A 19,506-nucleotide genomic window follows, 5' to 3' on the forward strand; every position below is an offset into this window, starting at 1 on the left:
CTATTGGGTGTGGGCGGATTGTTATTACAGACTGTCTTTTAAGATCTGCATTATCATTCTTCAAGGAAGACCAAGGAAGGCTTAATCCAAGAAAACTTGGATGGTCACAGTTCTCTCTCCTCACTCTTACCTAGAAAGGCCAGCATTTCCATTTGTAGGGTGTGAAGAGAATGCTACTATGTTCCTTCTCCTGCCTTTTACAAATTCTAGGAAGATGAGCAACTTCCCAGGAAATATTCCTCCTTAAGACACAGGCTATTGGGTATATAAATGGCTAATCACGCAGGCAATTAAAATTATTTTATGGCCCCTTGTCCTCCATCTCAGCTCCAAAGAATGAGTGATAATTAGGGTTTCAAACTTTTCCCTGTAATAACGATTGGCAAATAGTGATGCTGCTGTTTTCATAACTGTTGGGAAAAAATAGTGGGGATGCCCAGCTGGAGCAGCAATCTATAGAGAAAAGCCTCTTTGGTTGCAGATCTCACTTCTCATGCATGTTTTGTTGCAACGGAAGCAACTGCATCAGGCTCAGCAAAGCTTTAGGTCTTGGCAAAGGGTGAGAAAGAGTGACAAGGACTTACCCTGGTCCCAGCTGATATTTGAGGACAACAAATAGGCAGCTCTACCTGGCATGTAGATAAAGGGGATGCAACTTGTCAGAAGTCCTCTAATTTGGTTCCTTTCACCAGTGCGTGGGGTCACAGCTGCAACCCTTAGCATTCAACAGAAGGGTGAAGTATAGGGGGAGGAAATAGAAGTTGGAACACTCTTTTTATCTAAGCTGGACCAGAGGGACATTAGTACCATTAAGTCCGGATCTGCATTCTCACATGGAAGTGGGGAGGAGGTGTTTCCCCCACCTCCTACAATGTAGACAATATTCTAATAGCATAGGTCCACATCTTATAAACAATGGGAACAAAGTCATGAGAATAAGACATGTTTTGGCCAATATTTCAACGAATGTATGTATATTCAGCTGAATTTTCTTTCCAAGTCTTTCGAAACAGCCATTTTGGGGATTAAACAGTTACTTTTTTCATGAGAATGTTTTTACTGAACATATTTTCAGATGCTTTTTTTTGAAATTGCAACAGTAGTAAGGCTCTGTTGCAACAACAAACACGTATTGAAAACTTTCTCTGTGCCCAACACTGTTCAGAGGCTCCAGTGGCGAAGAGATGAAAAACATCTTTACTTGACAGTCACATCTCTATCAGCCAGAATTGAGAATCCTCAAAGCATGTATCAGAGACCTTTCATTCCTTAACAGTTAAGTACATATTGTATGAAAAACACTTTCTATAGCAAGCCTGGAAATCACAGGATTAGAAAAAGCCTGATGTCTGAACTGCAGGACATCAATAGAGTTTTAGTGGAAAATCCCTGAGGGACAACCATCCACTGAGCATTCCTTACACTTGCTTGTCCCCAGAACCCTTTTGTCAAGCAGCATGTCTAGTGCTCTGAAAACTACTGGTAGGATGATTATTACCTAATGGCTCATTGTAGCAGACAGATCCCCTGAGGCGTTACTATGCAGAGCTGGCAGAGCATGTCTTTGCCTGAAGGTTTTCTCTGGTATCCATGCCCATTGTCCACAGGCACAGCACAGTGTAAGTGGGGATGATTAACACCCTTGGGAATGGACCTCAGCCAATGGTTGATCATACTTGTACAGAAATCCCCCAGCTCCTTTGCCCCAGGGGTGGGGTGACTCTGTGGTGTTTGTTCTACATAGGCATCTCAGTTTCCCCAGCACATGGCATCCCTAACAGACTGATACACATAGTTTATGAGTTAAAGCCAGGATTCATTCCTTTATTGAAGGTATAGTTGCCTCCAGTGGTGATTTGTTAGACAATGCATCCTTTAAGGTACTTACTGTCCATCCCTATCTGTTCCTGGGGAAAACAACCAAAATTTTATTTTATGGCAGATAATATGTAAAGCTCTTCACACACATTTATCCCACTTATTGCCATTTAATGATCAAACTTGCCCTTGCCCCCAAAGAATTGGGATGAGAGAAGCAAGGCTTAGAGAAACTAAGGATTTTATGTAAGATCACATAGCATTACGGACTGAATTGTGTTCCCCCCAAATTCTTATGTTGAAGCCCTAACCTGCAGTGTAACTTTATTTAGTGATAGGGCTTTAAGAAGACAATTAAGTTTAAATGCAATCATAGGGGTGGGTCTCTAATCTAATACATCTGGTGTCCGTATAAAAAGAGAAAGAAGCATAAGAAATCTTATGCTATGTGAGGCCCCATTGAGAGGACAGCCAGCAATAGAGACTTCACCACAAACCAACCCTGCTGTCACCTTGGTCTTGGAATTCCAGCCTCCAGAACTATGAGAAAACAAATTTCTGTGGTTCAAGTCATCATCAGTCTGTGGTCTGTCATTATAGCAGCCCTAAGAGCTAATGTTACACATAGTTTATGAGTTAAAGCCAAGATTCATCCCTTCATTGAACAAATATTTATTGAGTATCTATTATGTGCTGGGTATTAAGAAAAAAGATGATGACACAAGGCAGACAGGTTTACTGCCCTCCCAGAGGTAGTCACACAAAACACATGACAAATTCCTACTCTGCAAGGAGAAGCAATGAAAAGGCCATAAGAAGGAGATTGGCCTGGTTCAGGAGGTGAGAGAAGGCATTTCTGAAAACATTCTCCTGTCATGGGGACTTATGGAAGAGCAGAATCAAACAGTCAGAGGGGAAGGATGATGTTTCAGTGGAGGGAACAGTAGCCACAAAGGTCATACATGAGTATGAAAAGCAGGGCGAGCATTAGGGACAGAAAAAAAGACCTTTAATTTATCCGTAGAGACTAGAGGTTGGTACACCTTACTCTAGATACTTTAGCAATGTTGGCTACAGGAGGAGAAAGGAATGATCCCTGAAAGATATTCATGTTCTAATCCCTGAAACCTGTGTCTTATTTTGTATGGCAAAAACAAAGGGTCTTTGCAGATGTAATTATGTTAAGGGTCTTGAGATGGGGAGTTCACCCTGGATTATCCATATGGACTCTAAACGCAATCACAAGTGTCCTTATAAAAGGGAACCAGAGAGATGTGATGAGATACACTCAGAACTGAAATATGCAGACAGAGCAGAGAGAGATTTGAAGACGCTAGATGTTTGGAGTGATGTGGCAACAAGCCAAAGAAGGCTGGCACCCACCAGAGATTGGAAGGGGCAAGGAATGGATTATCGCCCAGGGCCTTCAGAAGGAGCACAGCCCTGCCAGCACATCAATTTCAGATTTTTGCTCTCCAGAACTATGGCACAATAAATTTCTGCTCTTTGAAATCACGACATTTGTAATAATTTGTAACAGTAGACATAAAAAACTAAAACTGACTTGCCGATGATTGGGCTCTGAGTTTCAGGAAAAGATGCAGCGATGGCCTCAGTGATGACTGGTTTTAGGAAAATCTCTTACATCCCATTTCCTTCCCCAAGACTTCTGGTAGATATGAGACTGCCCAGGTAAATAGTATGCCAGAGGAGCCTTCTTTTGATATTATCCCTCCATTTCCTGGTCTCCTTGCTCCCACTGCTGACCCAAACACCCACAATCTTGTCTGAGCACAGAGTAACCCTTGAGAACTTTGGCCTCTCATATGCCCTATCAATAAAGGGAAGCCTTAAAAATATTTTACTTTTTAAAAGATTTTATTTATTTATTTTTAGAGAGAAGGGAGGGAGAAAGAGGGAGAGAAACATTAATGTGTGGTTGCCTCTCATGCGCCCCCTACTGGGGACTTGGCCTGCAACCCAGGCATGTGCCCTGACTGGGAATCGGACTGTCAATACTTTGGTTTAAAGGCTGGCACTCAATCCACTGAGTCACACCAGCCAGGGCTTAAAAATATTTTAAAGAACATTAAAAAAAAACCAAAAAAAACCCCAAACTCTTCAAGGACTATGCTTTTTCTACTGCTGTTTCCTCTACTTAGGGTTACTTATACCTTCTCTCTTTAATTGGCAAATTGTGTTCATTCATCAAGATCCACATTAGGAGTTGGGAATAGTTGCTGAGGTAGGAGGAAAGTGAAGTAGCCTGTAGGAGTGAGAAGGATTCTTCCTTCGGTCCTCACAGTGTGTCCTCCCCTCCTTATCCTATCTGGCTCCTTCCAGCAGCAGCAGGGCCTGAGAACTTGTTAGAAATGCAGATTCTCAGGCCCCAGCCAAGCTACCAAATCAGATTCAATAAGATCCCTAGGTGATTTGCATGCACATTACAGTCCAGAAGCACTGGGCTAGGAAGTGGGAATTGTATGCAGACAGTTTTAGTTTGATATAATCAGATTTAAAAGATTTATAGTAAAAGAATTTTAAATTAATCATTTCTGCTGATTTAGACTTTTATTAATGGGTAAATGTGTAGGAAGTAAGGTAGAATGCAGCTGATTTCTCAGACCTTTAGTAGAGAGGACATACAACATGAGTGTGCGTGTATATGACTTTTGTGTGAATTCAGTACAGTCCTCACTCCCCAGTGGAAACCTACAAAGGAACCACCCTGGGGAGAATGATTCAGCATGACAGGAGCAATGGATAATCTATTAGTTTGGGCTTCCTGTCTTAAGCTTTGTATTAAGCAGGGTTCTAATTACTTCAAGTGTAATTATAGGATTTTACCCTTTCTCTGACTTCATTAGCAAGGGATGGAGTGGAGGGAGAGTTTCGGAGAGGGATTTAAGGACTGCTGTGTCTTAATTATCCACCTTTGCCTCCAGTGGTGGGGGTAAGGCCCCATCATCGACACCAGTGACCTAGCTCAGTTATTAATCAGAGGTCACCCAGCTCCCGCCACACCACATGGCATTCAACAGAAAGAGGAAAGACCCAAGTAGCCAAATAGCCAGAGTAGAACATTTTGTCAGGCCAAGGGCATAAGACAGCTTTTCAGCCACGATGTTTGGCAGGTTGTGACTTGTCTTCAGTGAGGCTGGCCACCAAATATCAGTAGTCCATAGGACAGAGGAGAAGTGGAGAAATTCTTTGAGCACACTTTAGTAAAAGAAGCTTTGGGGGTGTTAGAGGAAGAATTTTTATTATTACTAGTTAATAGGTGAAGGGACCAGAGACTCAAAGAAACTAAGGTCACACAACTATTAGAGTCATAATAAGTACCACTTCAAGAGCACTTAAGTGCCAGCTACTGCCCTCAAGTGCCTTGGGTATGTTGATTTCTTTAATTCTCAGGACAGCTCTATGAAATAAGTATTAACATATGCCCATTTGCAGAAAAGAAAACTGAGTATAAAGGCTGTACTAGTTTGCTAGTTCTGCCATAACCACAAACCTGGTGGGTAAAACAAGAGAAATGTATTCTCTCATGGTTCTAGGGGGCAAACGTCTTAAAATGAGGTGACCGCAGGGCTGTGTTCCCTCCGGAAGCTCTAGGGGTGATTTCTGTATCTTGTCTCTTTTAGTTTCTGGTGCTTGCCACTATTCCCAGGTTGGTGGCTCTGTCACTCCACCTCCTTCACATGGCCCTCTCCTTCCTGCATGTGTCTGTCCTCTGTGGGTCCCTCATAAGGACTTTTGTCACTGAATTTAAGGCCCAATGGATAATCCAGGACAATCTCTTCTTGAGATCTTTCACTTAATAAGATCTTCAAAGGCTGTCCAAATATGGCCACATTCACAGGTTCTGGAGCTTTCGGTGTAGACATCTATTCTGGGGGCTACCATTTAGCCTACTGTGGAGAGGCTAGGTGACTTGCTCACGGTTCCACAGCCAGGAAGTGGCCAAGTTATTTGAATCCAGTCATTTCAGGTCAGAGTCCATTCCCTTACCTGCTACATTCCCCTGCCTCCCATAAATGACAAAGGCAGGATTTGATCCAGGCCCTGTGCTGATCCTACCAGAGAAGCAAAGTGATTCCACATGCAAGGAGCTTATCAGATGGGGAGAGCCCGCTCACTCAGACCACAGCCAGGGCCACTTAACTGGTCCCCCAGCTTCACTCTTGTTATATAATGTTGAGCAAGAATCACACATGAGGCTCGAATGATCTTAATAATATTTTTTGTATATGTCTCCTCCAACAAGAAAAAATATAAACAAGTGAGATTACATCAAACTAAAAAGTTTTTGTGCAGCAAAGGTAACCATCAACAAAATGAAAAGACAACCATGCTGAATGGAAGAAGGTATTTGTCAAGGATATATCCTATAAGGGGTTAATACCCAAAACATGTAAAGAACTCCTACAGCTTAGCACCAAAAACCTTGCCCGCAAACAATCTGATTTTAAAAATGGGCAGAGAACCTGAATAGACACTTCTCCAAAGAGGACATACAGAGGGCCATAGACAGCTGAAAGATGCTCAACATCATCAGAGAAAAGCAAATGAAAACCACAATGAGAAATCACCTCACACCTGTCAGAATGGCCATCATCAATAAATCAACAAACAATAAATGCTGGTGAGGATGTGGAGAAAAGGGAGCCCCTTTTGCACTGCTGGTGGGATTACAAATTGGTGCAGCCACCAGGGGAAACCAGAAGGGAGGGTCCTTAAAAAATTTTAAAAAATGTAACCACCTTATGACCCAGGAATTCCACTTCTGGGTACTTATCTGAAGAAATCCAAAAACACTAATTTTAAGAGATATATGCGTCTCTAAGTTCATTGAAGCATTATTTACAATAGCCAATATATGGAACCAACCTAAGTTCCCATCAATAGACAACTGGATAAAGAAGATGTGAGATACACACACACACACACACACACACACACACACACACACAAATATTACTCAGCCATAAAAAGAATAAAGTCTTACCATTTGCCACAGCACAGATGGATATAGAGGGTACTATGCTAAGTGAAATAGCTGAGACAGAGAAAGACAAATACCATGTGATTTCACTTATATGTGTACTCTAAAAAAAATAAAATAAACAAATAGATCCAGAACACAAACTGATGGTTGCTAGATGGGACGGAGTTTGGGGAACTGGGTGAAAAAGGTGATAGGATTAAGCAGTACAAATTGGTAGTTACAAAATGGTCACAGGGAGGTAAAGTACAGTGTAGGGAATATAATCAATAATATTGTAATAACTCTGTATGGTGCCAGGGTGGCACTAGAATTAACAGGGGGAACACTTTGTAAGTTACATAAATGTCTAACAACTATGCTGTACACCTTAAACTAGTAATACTGAATGTCAACTGTAATTGAAAAAAAATTATTGAGAAAGGATCACACATGAGGCTCAGAATGTTGACTCTGTTGTGGGACCAGGCAGCTTCACTGTTAACCTCTCTGAGCCTCAGTTTCCTCTTCTGAAAAACAGTAACAATACTAGCTACTCTAAGAGTTTATCATGCGCATAACAGGTGTTAACAAAACCCCAGCATCAGGCACAGTCAGATGCTCCTTCCTCCTCTTTTCTCTCCCATCCAATCAGTCCTCCACAGGAGTAACGCTGGCCATTGGCTGGCTGGGACTGGGGTGCTGGCAGTGGAAGGGAGGGAAGAGGCAGGGAACTGATGCCGCTTCACGACTGATTGATGGGTGAGCTCTGGGTGGGAACAGAGTGAGAGGCACATGGGAAAGCTCCCAGCTTTGGGGCCTCCGTCTGGGAGGATGGAGGGAATGAGAGGGAGAGCAAGAGGAGACGGTGAGCTGGGTTTTGGGCTGCTGAGTTTGAGATGCCTGCGGCTTGCACTCATGGAGCTAGTATCTAGATACTGTTGAATGCATGAGTGTGGGGTTCTGGGAAGAGGCCTGAGCTGGGAGTTTCCAGCGTGTGGATGGTAAACAGCAGGGCGGGAGCTGGTCGGGGCGTCTGAAGGAAAGAAAGGAGGGGTCTGAGAGTGAGGCGGCCTTCTCAGGCTGAGATCCACAGCGATGTCTCCGCACTCTACCTGCAGCCCTTGAACAAACCCTGTGGTGGCTGAGCCTCCAGGACCAGGAGGGCACTGGGGTGGGGGTGGGGGGGGGTCACACTCCTCTGTGTCTTTCCTGCTCAGGCTGGGGCTAGAGATGGCTTGGGGCAGGGGATCATCCAGTTTGGAGCAGGGGCCGCCTTCTTGTTTGTGTGCTGATTGAAACTTCTGCAGGAACAAGATTGAAAGTGGGAGGCATAACTGAGGTTGCAGGAAAAAGAGTATCTTTGTGCGCCCTTACTGGGTGGTGGAAGTTGCTATAATGTTTCTACATGGATATGTGGCAATTTGCATCAAGGACTTTAAAAGGTGTATCCCCCAAAATAAATAAATAGAATGTGTGCCCAAATATTCAACTGTTACTAATTTATCCTACGAAGTATTTGAGGGCACGAAGATATATTATGCTGCTCATCAGAGTGTTTATTATTACGGAAAATTGGGAGCAGCTTTAATGTCCATAGCAGGGGACACCATTCGTGAATTTTGCTATCATGGAATACAATTTAGCCTTTAAAACAGATGATGTAAAAGTATATGCATTAACATGGAAAGATGTTCCTGATATCTTTTTATGTAAAAAAAGCATATATAAGTGACCAAATGTTTGTTTTAAAAAAGAACTATTTGTCTATGCATACACAGAAAAATATCTGGGAGAATATGCACGAGAATGCTTAGCAGCTATTTTTCAATATGGGATGAAGGATGACTTTACTTTTTCTTTGTATTTCTAAGTAGTTTTTGCAATCAGCTTGTGTTGCCTTTACATACAGGGAAACAATAATGTCATTTCCCACACATAGTGGGAGAGAGGGACGAAAGATATCGCTTGACTTTATCATGTCATACGAAGGATTTCCTTGGGTGTCTGGAGGAGGAGCCTGCAAGGCCCGTAGCCCTAAAACAGAGCTGAGGGAGGGTCTTGGCAGCAAGAACCTCTAGCAGTTGTCAGAGTCCGGTACCTGGAAAACCTGGCGGAAAAAATTTTAAACTCCTTGTCTTCACGGGCCCATGAAGGTCCTGAACTCATTCGTTATTAGTGCTCCAAGCCCTCTCAGGTCTCTTCTGTAATCAAAAATAATGTTGCAAAAGATCAGAATGAGAGGGATGATGCAGGCTTTGCAGATATTTCTTCCCAGTGATCATTGTCTAAATCTTGCATTGAAAACGCCGACAAGTGTTGCAGACCGGCCACGCCACAGAATGGCTCGGCTGCCGCAGGGACATCGTCTCAGAGCCAGGAGGCCTGGGTTTAACTGGAACGAGATGTGCACCTAAGCAAGTGGCTTCAAGGTTCAGGTACTTAGCAGACTAATGAGGAAACACTATCACTTTCCCATCAGGGTTTTTGTGAGGGCTAAATGAGATAATCAGCGCAGTTTTCAGCACAGGGTCTGGCAGTGAGTAGGAGTAGTTGCCCTGCCCCCTGCCTGGAACATTTTTCTGGATGCCTTTCCAGGACAGATGCCCACACTGGATTCTGCTCTCTGCTTAGAAGGGGCTTCCCTGACGTTCCTGTCAAAATTAGCACCCACCCACTTCCCACCACTCCCTTTCTTATCATGGTGGGTTTTCCTCTGCAGGGCTATTACACTCATACGTAAATCAGGTTTCCATTGTTATTGTTAGCACTAGAGGCACCATTCATTGAATGAATGAATGAATGACTGGATGAATGAATTCATGTCGGTTACTTCCGTCTGATCGTTATCCTTAACTGCCATGTGCGCCGTAGGTCTCTGCCAACGGAAGAAGGAGGTCAGGAATATTTCAGACGAACTCTCACAAGTGGAGTATCTATTTGCAGATGATGTCACAGGACTTCCTGAGCTGGGAGAGAGATTTTTAGATATTGGAGTCAATTCATCAACTTGTAGGAAAGGTTGCTTCCATCTTGATCTTGGTGAGCAGCGTTACAGTGGTAGCATTTAGGCAGAATTGCTATCCTGCTTTTTACAGTCTGCAAAGGGCCGTGGAAATTGAACCGAGCCTGGTAGGCAGTGTGGTATAATGTGGAGGCAGGTATTGAAATCAGATCAACTTAGGTTTGAATTTTAGCTCTACAACTTTCTGTCAGCATGATCTCGGATGAATTCGTTGAGCTCTCGAAGCCTAGTTCTTGATCTATCGAGTGGAGGCCATACTGGCTTCACTTAACATGGCACCTCGAATACAGCAAGGCCCCCAAATATCAGCCCTCCTCCCTTCAACTGACCACCTGTGAGAAAATCAGTGGGAAGACATGGGAGATTGGTAAAGGGATATGGACCTTTTTCTTATTAAGTTTATGAAGTGGAAGCCCAGTGGTAATACGGGTTAGGAGCAGGTAGGAAGAGCTTAGCACTCTGAATTTGAATCCAAATACCCATTTTTGCATCTTGGCTCAGTCACTTAAGGAGACGTGTCCTCTTGGCCTACTGATGACGATTATAACATTGATAACACCAAGCTCGCCAATGCCTGGCACATGGTCAGCTCTTAGTAAATGTTCGCTAGGAAAAGAACTTACTGTCCCAAGGGGACCATAAACTATATTGGTCTAATTGGGAGACTTTTGAAAATGAAAGGGGACAGTGTGAACAATTAAACCATGACAATAGGTATAAACTGGGATGGCCTGGACAAACGGAGCCCTTGGTTACCCTACTGTTACCAGGATGCCTAACATGGAAGGGTGAATTCCCCTCCTCAGAAGGATTAAGCAGAGGACAGAAGCATCGAAGAGCTAACCCTGCTCTGCCTGGCTACACTCAGCACTGCTTTTCTCTCCTTCCCCAAGCCAAGCAGCCCTGATTCCACTGGAATCCCTCAGTAAATTGACTGTAATACTAGTTTTCTTGGTTTGAATCTCATTGGAGAGAGAGAGGTTTGAAGAATTTATGTTCCTCTGGCTCTGATAGCTGGCTTGGAAATGTGTGCTGACTTCAGGCTCCTGGTGGCAGAGGCTAGGGAAGAGTGGGTGGAGCATAACAATCAGCTGACCGGGGCCTCCCCTGCGCCCCCCCCCCCGCCCCCCGCCCCGGCTGCACAGGGAAGCCCCAAGGGCTCCCAGTGCATCCCAAATGACGTTATGAATTCATATCTGGCCTCGTTTTGTCCTTGTATCTGACGCCAAGACTCCTGGGAGTGATTTTGTAACCCAAGTAGTTATTGTTTTTTCTCCCCTGGACATTATTAATAAATAATATTCTCTCTCCCTAATGAGGTTTGAACTGGAGATTCTAGGCTTTGCGGGAATGTCAGAACTTCTGTGTCGTTCCAAGGATGCTTCCTAAACTGATTACTATTAGTGCTCCACGCCCTCCTGGGTCACTTCTGTAATCAAAGTTTGTATTATAAAAGATCAGCAGCAGATCTTTTATAATACTGTCCTCCCTGGGGCAATGCGGTGGCGACTAAGGCTTTACCTGCAGCATCTGTAAAATGCTCTCAAACTTCTAATAGAGAGCACACGGGCAGCAAATACCTCACCCCAAGGCATTCCCCAGAAATTCCCATGTTTTAAAATTCTTCAAATATTTAAGAATCGATCCAATACTTAAGCGCCATCCTCCCGCACCTGAATATGAGTTTTCTGAAATCAGCAGGCAGGCTGCATTATGTTTTTACTAATATTTATTGTAGGAATATGTCCTCCTAGTCCTTTGGTCTATGAAAAAATGGGTACTTTGAGAGCTAGTACCATATTTTCCCCTCTCCTTTGGGAGAGAGGACAAAGGAGAGTTTAGCTTTCTTATGGATACATTGATATTCAGATATGTTTACCATAATCAATAACTAAATTTCATAAGTAGCCTAAACTAAAACAAAACAGAAATTTTTGCAAGTTCTAAAAAATTATAGTAAACTTTATCAATAGTTCAAAAACCTTATTTTTGGTAAATAATATTTGGTAGGAAGTTAATCTGGGGGCTACTGTATTATTTGGTTCCAGCAAATTGGTTGTTCGGCATATTGACGATTCAGTTCACGGTGCTATGGTATCTCATGCTTCAGAGCTACGACAAGTACAGAATATCTTCATATAAGGCACTCAAGGATGCTGATAATTGAGAAGGTGTAGCCAGACAAGATCTGCAGGGGAAAGGCAAGGGTTAAATAACGGGAGGGCATGTGTAAACACCGTGGAGACAGGGTTCAGATTGGATTTTTCCAGTGAGTCCTTCTGAGTGGATGAAAGGGACTTCAGTGAAAGCTGGTTGGGAACAAGCAAAAGTGGGAGCTGTGGTAAAGGTCCCGAGGAGCTGCCTTCAAACCCAGGTGGCAAATGTGACTCCTTGTACAGGTAGACAGGTCCAGGGCACACTGCTGGGCTACAATGGGGGCCGAGTGTCCTGCTCCAGCCTGGCGTAAAGGGTTGGGGCCACAACAAACACCAAGCATTGTTTTCAGTAGTGACACATCATTCCTCGCAAATCCCCTTCCAGGGCCAGATAGATCTCTTGCCTTTCTCCACCCGCCCCCTCCACCCCCATCATCATAGGGAGTTGGGAGAGAGATCATACTACTGTGAATGTATAAGGAACATGGTCTGTTAAACACAGGTCCATTTTAACTGCCATGAAATATATCTTTTAAAAACTATCCTTAAAATTAAGTAGACACAAGGAGCTGCTTTTCTGAGGGGCGGGGGTGGTGTTGTACTTAGGGAGGAGATTCAGTCTGTGGCTGAATGACAGGCTGAGTCATAAAAGAGATGAGCAGGGGATGGGCTGGGGGGTGAGAACAGAGAAGCGTCCCCAAAAGGGATGAGAATGCAGGGAAGATGCTCACTTTCTGAGACAAGGGTAAAAGAAAGAGACGAATAAGAATCGTTGACTATTGAACTGTTAAGAACGTGGAGATTAATCAAAACAAAACCTTCTCTCTACAAATGAGGTCACTAAGTCAGAGAGGTTAAGCAAACTGCCCAACATCCCACAGGGTTTGGTGGCAGATCCAGGACTGACAGCTCAGGACTCCAGTTCAGGACATCAGAAAGCAGACTTAAAGCAGAGAGATCTTCCTAGGATCTGAATTTAAGATTACTTGTTCGACAAAGATAGAGAGAGAAAAACAATAATTAATTTTGTTCTCCTCGGAGGACTAAGGGCTCGCTCACTCACGGCCACTCCGTGGGAATCGCACCTGCCAACGAACAGGGCAGGCAGTCAGCGTGAGAAGTAGCACCACTCGGCAGGATTTCTCAGCCAGTTCATGGATGCTGAGATGATGGTATTTACTTGTGACATCGTTCATCACTCATGCAGCTTCTGCTTACAGTAATTCTGCAAAGTTAGAAAAAGCTTTTTGTGTGAGAAGCAGAAAGTAAATGAGTTGCTGGCTGCAATGTGTAAATTTGACTTCCAGGGGCCATCAATTTTATGCCATGAAGATATTAGATGTTATGCAACAAAACCTGTGGAATCTCACTCTGGGCATTACCTTGGGTTTGGATAACACCTTCTGCACTGTCATACAATTGGCTCAAATATTAGTTCTTTCACAATGAAAACTAATGATACGATGTCCAATAGCCATTAGCATTCCTTTCCCCAAGACTCTAGGGAAATGGTTCTCAAAGTGTGGTCCCTGACCAATAGCATCCTCATCACTGAGAAATACAAATGTTGGGTCTCTTGCTAAATCTTCTGAATCAAGAACTCTGAGGGTGGGGTCCAGCCCTCTGTGTTTTAATGTCTGTAGGTAATTCTGATGCGGTTCAAATTAGAGAACAGCTTCTCAGAAGGAAGAGGGTACAAGATCTCTCTCTCTCTCTCTCTCTCTCTCTCTCTCTCAGGAATGAGGGTCAGAGCCCTTAGACAGTCTAAGATTACTTCAAGGAGTCACACTTATGGTTACGTAAGGCAGGACATTCTTGGTTCTTTCAATAGATGTTGTCTGAACTTTGGAGGAAGAAATACGCTAAAGAAGAGCTACATGGAATGAAGAGAGGAGGACTTGGCACAGCTGTAACTATCCTCCAAGCCATGGAGAAGAGGAAATGGCTGCAAGATAAGCACAGATGAAAGCCAGGGAAACTGTTATATTTCAATAATGGGTTTACTCAACATGGTTGAGGGTGAAAGGGCCAAGAGAGGTACCTTTGCAGCACTTTATTTTAAGGTACTGGCTTTGGGAGGTTGACACATTGATACTTTAAGAAGTGATGTTAAATTTAAAGTAGCTTCAGTGTGCAAACCTTAAGGGAGGATAACCAAGGCTATTTCTTTGCATGAGGATTCCTAGGTTACCTCTATCAGCTTTGTGTAAGACAAACAAGTTAAAAAACAAAAAACCTAGCAAGGTCAACTCCAACCTCAACTTGTATTAATAGATGCAACATCATAATTTACATTAGTTAGTGACAAGTTATTGGAGCAAATGGAAAAGATTAGAAGGGGCTCAGGAGTCAAACGTATCTGCATTCAAGTCCTAGCTCCACCACTTACTGGTTACATGACATTGTTAAATAAGTTACCCAGCTTTACTAAGTCTCAGTTTCCTCTAATGTAAATAGGGATAATTGTCACGCCTACCTTCCAGGGATGTTGTGCTGATTCAATGGATTAGGGTACAGTGAGTGCCTAGCCCAGTGGCTGGTAAATAAAAGGGCCTATAGAGAAATATTAGGATGAATGAAGCAGTTAATAAGTAGTGAAAGGAAAAAAAATAAAGGCATCATAATAAAAAAAAAGAAAAGGTCGGCCTGCTGTTCTAGATAGTGAGGGGTCATGTGTCTCCTTGACCTGCCCTCTGTTGGGTGAGGCAAGAGAGGGGCTTAGTTCCTGGTTTCCTTCTGGCCAACAGAAATGCAAGGATGGTCTCCAAGCTCACCCAGAAGGATTACACAGCTTTTCAAGCACCTGCATCTCTGTGCTTTGCCCCACTCATCCATCTGCCGAGAACACACAGTTCTGCCTTGCGAGCTCTCGGAGGACGTGAACCTTCATTTGGCATAATTGCTCAGTGCTAAGTCACTCGCTGTGCTTATACCAACTTCGCGGCCAGTGCCAATTTCTAGCATGCCTAGGGCTGCTATTTCCCTTTCCTAAAGGCCATGAGTCCTGCTGATTCACACGGCAGAGTGAGGATGTGACAAACTCAGATGGACAGCGCAAGTACCTGTAGACAGCTTTGAGGAGACAGGCTTTGAATGTGTGACTTCCTATGGGTTTGGGAAGCCACTTTATCTCTCTTTGTCAGTATCAGCTGTGGCAAGATAGGAACAGGAACACTTGCCCCTGATTTGAAAGCACTTTTACTTAAAAATAGTCTGAGAAGAGTAAATATTACACATACACATATACTGAATCTGCTGACTAAACACAGTACTCAACACGCTGGACGTGGAATAAGCAGCTCAGTTTTACTAACTGTCTAGGACATGGGTGTTCTGTCATCATGTTTTCATGGTTTTTTTTTTTACTGCCACCCTCACTCCTGAAACAATGTTGGTCCCTACAAATGTCAATCCTCCCCACCGTTTTCTTGATTCTCACCATCTCAGTAACAGTTTCCATATCTCGAGTGCTTTCTCTGTGCCAGGGACTCCACTAAGCAAGCACCTTCTACGTATTTTCTTGGTCTTCACAATAGTTTGAGGCCAGCATTACCATTCTCTCCATTTCTCAAAAGGGGGAACAGAGACTTAAATAGCTGCAGGAATTTACCCCTGGGCGTACAACTCAAGAGCGGGTGAGCTGGGGTTTGACACTAGACCATCAGGCTCCGGGGTCTGCACACCTGAGTGTTATTGAACAGTCTTCAGACCTGACCACACCATTCCTGGCGTTGCTCAACAGCTCACATCCAGCCATTCCCTGCCTAGCTAAACAGTACAAGGAGTTATGAAGAAGGAAAATGTAGAAGGTTTTTCTTTGTGCTTGATCACACTAGAAAGAAGAGCAATTTAAAAAGAAGAAGAAAACTCTCGTTCATGCCAAAATATCACAATCTGTGAAACTACCGAGGGTAAAAGAGTACTGCTTGCCCTTCACAAAGGTTTCGTTACAAATGCATGTATCTGGTATGTTCGTCTACACAGAGAAAACACTCAACGAAAGTTTTTGGTTTCAAGACAACATCGAGTTTACACTTTTATCTGGAAATAGAGATGTTCTTACATACTCAGTATTAATGAAGGAAAGAAGGGGAAGGGTCAAGTCAAGGAATATGTATAAAGGACCCTGGACAAAGACAATGGAGGGGGGTATTGAATGTGGAAGGTGGGGGATGGGTAGGGCAGAGGAGGGTAATGAGGGGAAAATGGGGACAGCTGTAATTGAACAATAAAAAATTTAAAAAAATAAAAAATCTTATATGATTTATTCATATGTTGTATGTTTGATAAATTTCCCTCCAAAAATAAATACAAAAGGGTTTCTTTGAGGGATCTCACCCACTTCCATGCCACCAATGGCTGTCTATAGGGAGTTAGCTCCTAAATCTATGTCATCTCCATATCTGCATGGTCAGCCACCAACTGGCAACTTGTTCTCGTTTCTCCACACACATCCTGAGCTCAGCGTGTCAGCATCACATTCTGTTCCCAAACTCACTCCTCAGTTTCATTTCCCTCAAAAATAGCTAAATCACTTCACCAGTAACCTACACCAGGTATCTCAAAACTCCTTCTCCCTCAGCCAGTCTCCAAGGCTTGTTGGTTCTGCTCTTGGACAAGCTCTTCTCTGGGTCTCCTCTTCTCAGCCTCCATGACCACTGCCTTCTTTATCTCTTTCCTGTTATTGCTTTAGCTTCCCAATTGGTTTCCCTGCCTCCACATCCATCCTCTCTCATGCGCCCTTCACAGGGATGCCAAAGTGACCTTTCTAGCATATACATCCAGTCTTGTCCTTTCCCTAATGGAAGCCCTGCTGGGTCTCCAGAGCCTCGTGTCCATGCTCCACAGACTTTAGAGAAAGGGATTTAAAAGCCTCATGGTCTGGCTCCTCCTCTCCTGTCTCACCTCTTCTATCCCTTTCCCATACTCATAGATTCATCTGGTTATGCTGCTGTTTTTTCATTCTTGTTCTGCTGTGCCTTTGTGTGTGGTAGTCATTTTACCAGGAGGGTCTTTGTTTTTGTTTTTTCCCATTTTCTCTGTTGGTTAATTCTTATTCACCATTTAGAAGTTCAGATCCAGACTCATCTTTTTTGTGACACCTCTCTGACTCGCTTTAGGCAGAGATATGTTCCCCCCGCCACAACACCCCCACCCATGGAAAACATCCTATTGTAGCACTTAGTAATATACATTTTGATTTTATCTATATATTCAGTCTGTGTCTTCAGCTAATTATATGCTCTTCTGGGGCAGGCATTCTGTTTTCTATCTTTGTGCTTCTAGTACCTAGCATGGTACTTGGATAGCCAGGGCACTTGCTAAATGCTTGTTGAAAAAAAATGAAACAATGAATGAATGAACCTTACCATGTTAAAAAATCTTTTCAAAGTTAACTAATCAATAAATTGGACTTGAGCACTTGGGATATGTAAAGCAAGTTGTTCCAATGGACACAAAGAAAGGTTGAATGTGGCCACTGCCTTAAGAGACTTGTAATCTAGCTATGAGGTCCAGATAACTATGTATTAAAATGTTAATTAAGAGAGAAATGATTTCACTTAACTGAAAAAAAAAATAACTTTACAAACCGATGCAGAAGGATTTGCTAAAAGAATGAAATGAAGATAGATTACAGGATTTTGGAGTTTGACAAGGTCACTATAGCCTGGGAAAGGGGATCCAAAATTGACGCATCTTCTCGGAATGTGTTCCTCTTTCCTCTCACCAGATGCCTCTCACTCTCCCACCTAGTTTCACTGTAAATGTCGCTTCCCGCCAGACGTCTTCCATGACTTCCTCTCCACCCGATGCCATTCTTTTAACGTTTGGTCTCCTAATTGGTATTTCTCTTCATCAAAGATTATAATGGTTGTAATTTAATTAATTGTTTGTGTATTTATTTGCTCCCTGCTTTATCCCCCGCTAGCCTGTGAACTGCTTGAGGGCAGAGACAGTGTTTTGGGCTCAGCACTGTATGACAGGCATCTAAGGCAAAGCCGGCACAACATAGAGGGTCAAGGACTTCCTGGCTGCTGCAAAGATGAGGCTTGTAAGAGAGACTAAAGGTGTAAGTTTGAGGGACATTTACATGGACAAAATGATTAAAGCTTTGGATGAAAAAGATCTTTTACTCACAGGACTCCTACATGGACCTACATTTATTTCTTCGGACAGAATTTGGCTTTTACACACAAGGAATGTCCACTGCCTAAGGAAAATCTTGGAGCGACTCATTTATGCTCTAAAACTGCCATTTTAATTACCGTTCTATTTTATTTATACATCACAGAATTTCACTTTAAATTCATTCATTTACTCAGTCCTTCATCCAATGCCTACTTACTGGACATTGCACCTGGCAATACAGTAGAAGTCCCTGCCATCAATCCTTTCTGAGAGTCATGAGAGAGACTATCTGTGAAGAACGTGCCAGGTTCTCTGTCCACCTCCCCTCACCTCTACTTCCACATTGGGCTTTTGCATTTTTATTAAAGGAACAAGGAACAATCCTATGAAAGTAATCACTATGTTTGCTGGAAAGAGGTAACTGAGAACGTTGCTTATTTTTTCACTCAGTGCCACATGGGAAGAGTTTCTTTTTAGCGATAAGTGGCATGAGGAGGGGTAAAAACCAACCAACAAACCGACCAACCAAAATTCCTGTGTGCCGTCCCTTTGCCAGGCAGACTCTTACCAATCCCTTAATCAAACCTTTACCTCTACTTGGGACTGATGCTGGTTTTGTGGTTAGAGGCTCATATAATTTGGAACCCTTTGAGAAAAAAGTACAAAACTACAAAAAAAATGTGACAGGTTTGGAAGGGATCCACATGAGAAGGGGCTCTAAAGGTTAAGCTTTACTGGTTTCACAGTAAATTTGCATCTGACCTTAAATCAATGAAACTGGTCTCCTCCGCCCCCCACCCTGCCATAGTTGGTCTGACCTCTATGATTTGTTTACCTTGCTTTCTTACTTGAAAGACATCCCTCCTTTCTCTCCAGTCCCTGGACCACATTTTTTCCAACATTTGGTCCCACAATGACTTCTTTGATTCTAGCCAGCCGGCAGCTCTCCCTCCCCTGAGGGTCCGCAGCACTAGAGCTCAGGATATTTTGTCTCACTGTGGCTTTAAGAGCATCATAAATTGCTGTAGTTGACATGCACATAGTATGTCTTCTCCAATCAGAGTGTCTGCTTCTTGGGCACAGGGACTACTTCCCCACTTAGATCTCCCCTGAGCACCTACTAAAGTTCTGGGCACAGCAGGAAGGCAAGGAAAAAAAAAAAAGGAAAGGCGTTAAGGAAACAAAAACATGTGGTTTGGACTGAGGCTGACCTGGTTTGAGTTCTAGTCTGCCACTTCTTAGTACGGTGCCTTAAGCTTAACTTCTCTGAGTCTTGGTTTTCTCACTGACAAATGTAGACAGTAATGGTGTTTATTTCATTTCACTGTTGTGAAGATTAAGTAAAAGCACTTACTTACCCACTGAGCCCCTCTCCTGGGCTATTTTTGGGCACA

The 19,506-nt window shown here is 43.2% G+C and overlaps 1 protein-coding gene across 1 annotated transcript in view; it reads right to left on the reverse strand.

The window, feature by feature from the left end:
* The window catches only part of CPNE4 (copine 4), a 299,611-nt gene that overhangs the window by 126,553 nt on the left and 153,552 nt on the right, over positions 1 to 19,506 (reverse strand). The window lies entirely within an intron of this gene.

Source organism: Pteronotus mesoamericanus, unplaced genomic scaffold (assembly GCF_021234165.1).
Source record: "Pteronotus mesoamericanus isolate MK-2021 breed Mesoamerican mustached bat unplaced genomic scaffold, CSHL_Meso_final scaffold_54, whole genome shotgun sequence".
NCBI lineage: Eukaryota > Metazoa > Chordata > Mammalia > Chiroptera > Mormoopidae > Pteronotus > Pteronotus mesoamericanus.